Raw genomic sequence first — 8,323 nt, 5'->3', positions numbered from 1 at the left:
CAGCTTCAACTGTTGGGATCCTGTTTGGGAAGGTCATGCAGTTTGACTATAGTAGAGGAACCAGAAAGCACAGAATATTATAAGTCTTGAAATGTCAGAATTGTATTGGTGTGTAGAAGTATGGAAACAGGAAGGTATTGCCATCACAGACATAAAATTCTAAAAAAGTGGCAAACCTAGAAATTGTTGTGCTAAACCAAAAGAGAAAGAATTCTATTAAATAAAAGATGATTTTATGTTGAAGTGGCTCAAGTTAAATATATTAAAGGAACATTTGAGGAGGACATGGGGAAGTTAGGTAAAACTAATGGTTTTTTGAATTAAATAATGAGAATATGATATCATGATAGAAAAAAATGTAGAGAAAAATTCTGGTTGGGGAAAATAGCATTTAGTGAAGCCAGATAAAGTCTGAAAAACGAAAGAACTGAAGAATTTGAACAAGTCAATTGGTTTTACTAGGATGGAGTTAATCAAAATAAATGGGTTGACTATTTAGATTTCTCAGTACTAGTCCTCATGATGGCTTTTGGCATTACATAGCCTGGCCCAAACAGTGTTATGATAAAGGAATACTTCATGTGAGGAAAATGAACCCCAGAGCAGGTATCCTGACTATTCTTATCCCGTGGGAGATTGCCGAAATGAAATACATCTTGCAAATGTTTATAATCAGTGCTATTCCTTTCTTCAAAAAGGTGTTTGCTGCATCCAAGTTTTTCTGCCTATGAAGTAAGAAATGGTCTTGAACCTTGTCAAGGATGCAGTCTTCCTGTTTCTAACAGGACTTAGCACTTGTGGAAACATCTTTGTCCTTGTGAACTACATTTACAAGTTTGGAGGCAGTGAGAAGAAACCTATCCACCTTGTTATTCTCATCCACTTGGCTTTCACAAATATCCTAATGCTTTTTACCAAAGGCACACCAAGGACAATAGCCAGCTTTGGTTTGAGAAACCTCCTAGGTGACGTAGGCTGTAAGATTGTGGTTTATCTGGAGAGGGTGGCCCGGGGCCTGTCCATCTGCACCACCAGTCTCCTCACAGTGGTCCAGGCCATCACCATCAGTCCCAGAGTCTCCAGGTGGGGGAGGCTGCAGCCCAGGTCTGCGTGGCACCTGCTTCCCTTATTAGTTTTCCTATGGATACTCAATTCCTTCATAAGCATGAACCTACCATTTTACATCAAAAAAGGCAGCAACATAAATAGTTCAGAAATTAGTACAAGTGGCACATACTGTTACTTTCTACCACAAAACTTGACAATCAGATGGATTTTTATTGCTCTCATGGTCCTTCGAGATGCTGTGTTCCAGGGTGCCATGGGCGGGGCCAGTGGCTACATGGTCTTCCTCCTCCACAAGCACCACCAGCAGGTGCTCCACCTTCAGACCTCCAAGCTCCTCCACAGAACCCCCCCTGAGGTGAAGGCTGCAAAGAGTGTCCTCCTTCTGATGCTCTGCTTTCTCCTCTTCTATTGGGCAGATTGTTTAATTTCTTTATATACAACTTTCTCTTTACAGAAGCATCCCATAGCAGTAAGTGCTCAAGAATTCATGACTCTGGGTTTTTCACTTTTCTGTCCATTTGTGCTGCTTCACAGAGATAGACCTCTGGCTGCGCATCAGTTTGCTCAATAAGAGAGAGAGACTTTGTCTCTAAGACTTTTTCTTCTCTCTTATTGAACAAGAGAAATTCTCTATTTTATTAATATATCAGTAAGTAAGCTTGAAAGCACATTTTTGTTGAGCTGTTTGTGAAACTGAATCCAGTAAGAATCACACAGAGATGTGTCCAGAGACCACAAGCTGGTGAGAGTCCCACCTTACACGGAGGCCACAGGAAGCTGTCCTACCCTGTCCTGCCACCCTTCAGGAAGGGGCTGGTGTTTTCATGCACAGGAGATGGCTCCTTCACTACCACCTCTTCTAAAAGTAAGATGCAGAAAGACGATTTAGAAAATTAGATGAAAATAACTTATGTTAATTAGATATTCACCCTTTGATCCAAGAATTTCACTTCTAAGTCCCAATAGTCCAAATGTATTTGGTCATATAAGACAAATGCTATGAAAAATATTTTACTTGCAGTGTTATTTTTAAAACCAACCTTAATATCCAGTAAAAGTATTAATATTAATCAATTTTGCTTATTACTGCAAGATATTAATAAATATCACCCATACAATGAGATCTATTAAATTTTTGAAAAAATGACCAAGTTCAAACTAGATGAATATATAATGATATGTAAGATAAATTTATAATTCACATGAAAAGCTGCAGAATACTATTACTTTAAATGGGATATACCAATTGGTGCTGTCTACAAGAGAATGGGAGTATAGTTTCCCTTCTTTGAGAGAAACTACTTTAATGAAGGCATAGTACAGAGAATTCAGTTTTCATATCTGTATGTTTTGCTTCAATTTTTAACCATCAGGATTCATTTTAAACAAATGAATAAAAAGTAAATGCACAGCCCCATTTGCTGCTGCTTGTGAGATGGCATTGTTAGAGCCTTGGCATTGCTCTGTGCTGTAAGACCCCTGACTTTGAGGATCCACAAAATGTGCTGGTGGTTAGTTAAGTGGAAAACCTGCCTTACTGCCTTGTTTGTTTATTGAATTTGTTGCTTTTAGATGTACGAGAGAGTAGTAGGCTGTATTTTGACATAAGAGGGGGACGGGAAGAGAAGTTCATTGGATTAGACAAAGAGGAGTGGAAAGAAGGGAGGGAGGAGGAGAGTGGGAAACAGTAGAACGCATGGGACAAAACTTTCCTTTCCTGTTCCTTTCTTTATTTCTTTTTTTTTCTTTTTTGTACCAGGGTTTGAACTCAGGGGCACTTGACCACTGAGCCACATCCCCAGATCTATTTTTTGTTTTAATAGAGACAGAGTCTCACTGAGTTGTTTAGAGGCTCGCTGAATTGCTGAGGCTGACTTTAAACTCGCAATCATCCTGCCTCCACCTTCTGAGAACCTGGGATCACAGGCTTCTGCCACCATGCCCAGCCTCCTTTTCTGTTTTTTAACATGGAAACAAAATTCATATTAATGTAAATGCACAGTTCTGGCTTTAAGTTACTTGATAAAGCCACTCTGAAAACTTTTTGATGCTATTTTACTCATTGCAAATAATCATAGTACAAACATCAGAATCAATGTGCTTCACTTCTCTAGCCTGCACATATTGGGTGCTTTACTTTTCTACCCTGTACACATTGGGTGCTTTACTTCTTTACCCTGTAAACAATGAATACTTTACTTCTCTGGCCTATACACATTGGGTGTTTTACTTCTCTAGCCTGTATACATTGGGTGCTTTACTTCTCTAGCCTGTACACATTGGGAGCTTTACTTCTCTAGCCTGTACACATTGGGTGCTTTACTTCTCTGCCTGTACATACTGAGTGGTTTAGTTCTCTAGCCTGTACACATTGGGAGTTTTACTTCTCTGCCTGTACACATTGGGTGCTTTACTTCTCTGCCTGTACACATTGGGTATTTTACTCCTCTAGCCTGAACACATTGGGTGCTTTACTCCTCTAGCCTGAACACATTGGGTGCTTTAATTCTCTAGTAAACAATGGTGAAGGTCCTTCCCTTTGGTTTGGTTCTACCATGTCCACACAGATTTTAAGTAACTCTTTATTACTGTGATGTCATATCTAAGATGGTTAGGAGCTCATCACCTGAACTACGGCTCCCTGAGGATCAGGAGTGTTCCACCTACCCCAGTAGCTAGAGGTTCTACTCCCCTGAGACAGCCTCCTCATAACATCTGCACAGAGAACAAGACATGGGGGAAGTCCCTATGCAGGTCCTTGGTTGTGCCCTCAAAGAAGGAGTGCAGGCCCTGGAGTGGCAGTGGTGACAATATCTACAAGGTGGATCATGAAGATCAGATGCCTGAACATTGAACATAGAGAAAGTATCTAGATGAAAACCAGATGCTTTGTGATGGTCCGCAAGAGTCAGTGGAGGGTTATGTTGATCTCAGTTTTCCTTAATGTGTGTGACTGTTTCTGAGAAGCAGGTCAGAACTGAGTCCACAACATCTACACTCCTCTGGAGTGGTAAGAAGAAAGCGATCAAGCATGGTGAGCACTGTCTCATGTGGGATGGAGCTGGAGACAGAGACAGAAACTGGCAGCACTGGTCAGCCGAGCTCACGGGCAGGCTGGGCACCCTGAGCTGATCCCACCTGTCCTGTCTTGTTTTCCTTCACCCACCCAAGAGAAGGAGTCAGGTGGACAATGCAGCAGTTTTCCCTTTAAAAACTTCCAGAATATTTAAAAGAAAGACGGTCCAGACTCCCCAAATGAGGTGGAGGAGATAAACCTCCTAATTCAGGAACCCAAAAAGCCCTGCATGAGATCCAGCCAGCAATGTTCATTTCCAGACCCATCAGAACCCATTTGTTGGAAATAAGATAAAGAAAATCTTGAAAATAGTCAGAAGAACACTTTGGCTAATAGTGTCCCATGGTTTCTTCTTGGTAGTGGATTCCACATACTATGAATAAAAGTGATTCCATGTAGCTCTGGAAAGGCAGAGCATTCCACAGGACTCGATGCAGTCCCTGGAAATCTTGGACCTGAGACAAAACTCCACTGACCACCAAACACCATTAAGCCCCTCCTCTGACTCTGGTCACAGTGACACCCTGGGTCTCCAGCAGTTACTGACACCCCATGCCCAGTGTCTGCTACTCCTGAAAAGTCTGATTGTACACTGTGCCCTCCACGAGTCAACCTAGTAGATGACTGCAGGTCGTTCTGGGTAAGATTGGGAGGATGATATCAGTGTACACAGGCAGTGAAGCAAAAAACAATTAACCCGTCCAACAAATGCACGAATATCTGAACAGTCATGTCCCCTAAGAAGAAATACAAATGGCCAGTAAATATATAAAAATTGTTCAACATACATAACAATCGGGGAAATGCAAAGGAAAACTACTCTATGATTTCTTCTCACCAAAGATATAAATGATCAAGTGTAGGAACAATAATTGCTGGAGAAAATGTGGGGGAAAGCTACACATATAATTTGATGGTGGCACTTCAATTAGTACAAATACTCTGGAAAGCAGTGTGCAGGTTCCTGAAAAGACCATTACTGGAGCCTCCATATGGCATGGCCATCCCACTCTTTGGTTATCCCAAAGATCCAAAAGGAGCATATGTTAAGGGTCCAGCCACATCAAGGTTTACAGCAGTGCTATTCACAGTAGCCAAGCTGTGGAAGCAGCCCAGGTGGACCTCCACAGATGATGGGGAAAATGGTGTATATAGGTACATACACCATGGAGTTCCATTCTGCTATAAAGAAGAATAAAATCTTTCATTTGCTGGTAAACAGGTGGAAATGGAGAACATCAAGCTAAGTAAGACCCAGAAAACCAAGGGTCAACTATTTTCTTTCATGTGAAAGAGAAAAAAGAAATAAAAACGGATCTTGTGGAAATATGATAAAGAAAGGAGATTGAGAAGAAAGGTGGTAGGGCATGAGGAAGTACCAGTGCACAAAATATTCCAAATTATGTCATGGTCATATACAAAAATACCATAATGAATCACACACACATGAAATGCTCTAGTTCAAATGCCACCACCACCACTAAAACCACTCCCGCTTCTACTAGTCCTTACGACTACTCCACCTAGTTCTACTAGAAGTAATAGTAGTAATGGAAGGAAGAGGAAGAGAGCAGAGCCAGCAGATCAGGGGAGGGAGCGAGGGAGGGAAAGGGAGGGCCTGAGGACAGTGCTGATGAAGTCATGTTATGTGCACGTGTTGACGTGGCTTTATTTACCCCTCCAGTATGCATTATGATCTACAATAAAATAAATATGGTATGAATAAAAGTGATTCCATGTGGCTCTGGAAAGGCAGAGCATTCCACAGGACTCGATGCAGATCCTGGACGTGCACTGAGGGGCTGGGCGTGCAGGGGAGCAAGCACTTGTATAGGCAGAGGGTACAGAGCGTGGAGGGCACATTCCCTGGAGCCCTACAGTGGGCCCAGGCAAGGAGACGTGGCTGAACCATACACTGTGCCTAGTTCAGGTGACACACACCTGCAGGGTGTGGGGGGTAATGGATCTTATTATAGTCAGAAGACATAATGTTCCCTGTATTCAGAAGATATAATGCTCCCTCATCTATTGGACAGAAGATGATTTTGCAACTGGACGCGTATCCCAGGCACATTAGGGCTCAGAGTTCTCCAGAAACTGAGGACAAGGCCTGGTTTTCTTTCATGATTATACCCCTAACGAGGGCCCCAGAGCTGTGGGGAGAACAATCCTGGTTTATCAAACTAGCAAGAGCATGGGGTAGATTTTACTCAGATTTTAATGCATCTAAACTGGCAGAAAAAGAACTTAGAGCTTTTTAAACAAAATACTCTTAAAAGTTGATGGAGGGAAGGGCTCTTATTGCAACCAGGATAATTAATCATTGCTACTGATCACTTTGCATCTGACCTTGGACTTATCGTGTGAACGTGCTGAGGTGGTGGGGCCTGGGTTCCCACAAATCAGGGAAGCGCACTCAGGTGGCTCTTCTACTTGTGGCATAACAGCCTTTGTTATGGCAGGTGCTGCTCTGGGCCATAGGAAGGAAGCCCAGTGGTCAGGAGCTGCCTCACGGGGCTGCCCATGCTTCCCTCCCCTCTGGTCTCACCAAGTGCCCACGTGTATTTTCATTCTCTTGCACCAAAAACTAGAGGGGTCCTCCATGGCTGCAGAATGGACCATGGGCAGAAGGACCACTGTTGGGTATAGAAAAGTCACACCAGTGTCTTTGAGGCTTCAAGTGGCAGGGCTGGGTCAGTGAAAGTGGGGTGGCTGGTGGACCATTCAGGGACTGCGCCTAGTGTGTGGTGCAATACGCACATAATAACGTCACCACGCACAGCAGGGACCTTCATCGTCCAACGTGTGTACGTAAAGCAAGGTGACAACGTCCTGTCCCATCCATGGTTGGGACTCTCAGGAAGCAGAGTTCCAGTGCTGGTCATCACTTACTCTTGGTTTTAACTTTTGATGCTGGGAATCGAACCGGGGCCTTGTGCATGCTAGGAGAGCACCCCACCCTGAGCTACCCCCAGCCCCTCGTTACTCTATTCCTGAGTGTCAGGAAGGACTGAGGGATAGTGAAGTGCCACATTCTGCTCCTCAGAATCTGTCCCTTCTGGCTCACAGCTTGGAACTTTGGGAAGAGGAACAGAGGGACAGGATAAGGAAACCTCAGGTAAAGGAACATTGCTACTTGTCGACTTTCACTGCACAAACTTCTCTCAAATAATTAAGCCCTAATTAAACCTGGGATAACTCTGAGCCAAACAACCCAGTGATTGCAGAGGGAGGTGAAAGTCGTACTTCAGGGACTGAGGTCTGCAGGGCTTGTTCTCCCTGACAGGTGTCAGCTGTGAAAACCAGGTTCTTGGTGGCAGGTGGGGAGCAGAGAGCTCCCCAGATCCAGAAGGCACAGGCTCACCCTGGGAAGCCGCCTCTGGCCAGGAGCACTGCACAGGTCTTCCTGCAGCAGAGCCACCGAGGTGAGTGGGACTGAGGTCGGATCTGCTCCCAGGCACGGGACGTTTCCTCACAGCCCAGGTCTTCCTCTGCCTGAGCCTGAGCAAGGGGGCTGCGGGGAGGGTCTGGGCCTTAGCCTTCCCCCTTCTTCTGGTGTCTGCGGGAAAGCACCCGGGTCAGGAAGACGAAGGGTCGTTCCCAGCAGAGGTCCCTCAGCTGTGCCGGAGCAACTGTGACCCTGGGCGCAGGTCTGACTCATCAGAGAGCTCTGTGGTAGTCCAGACACTAAAGAGTCAAACAGGCTCAGATTCTACGGGGAGCTGTTGTCCTCAGCCCCACACGGTCCTGCTCTAACTATCGGCTTTCTTCACCTTCCTAAGACTTCTTCCCTTAGTGTTGGGCTACTCAAGTGTCTACAGGGAGCATTCCAACTCTGGCATTGTCTCATTGGGCCCATGAGCGTGTTGTGATGGGCTGAGGGGTTCTTTCAGCACCAGCCTTGACTCTGTGTCCTCACACAGACTGACCACTCAGGTAGGTCGGCTGCATTCATTACGTGCCGTGTCAGAGGACCCATTAATAACAACTGCTATTTGAAATCATGACTTATGAGAATTCAGGCTATACTTTCATCAGTCTGTTTGTTACTATAATTTGAAGTAACTCACTTTAAACTTAGCCCAGTATTGTGCGGCAATGAACATAACTTTATTATTTTTCTTGAGAAAATTGAACAGTAAGTGGATGTATTCATCTGCCTACTGCTTGGTGTTGGAT

At 44.3% G+C, this 8,323-nt stretch overlaps 1 pseudogene; it reads left to right on the top strand.

Moving 5' to 3' along the window:
• Positions 1-715: 715 nt before the first annotated feature.
• LOC143402235 (putative vomeronasal receptor-like protein 4) lies at positions 716-1,661 on the top strand (annotated as a pseudogene).
• Positions 1,662-8,323: the final 6,662 nt, after the last annotated feature.

This window comes from Callospermophilus lateralis, chromosome 6 (assembly GCF_048772815.1).
Source record: "Callospermophilus lateralis isolate mCalLat2 chromosome 6, mCalLat2.hap1, whole genome shotgun sequence".
NCBI lineage: Eukaryota > Metazoa > Chordata > Mammalia > Rodentia > Sciuridae > Callospermophilus > Callospermophilus lateralis.
Note: the sequence above shows the minus strand (reverse complement) of the source record. Positions and strands in the feature narration are given on the sequence as shown.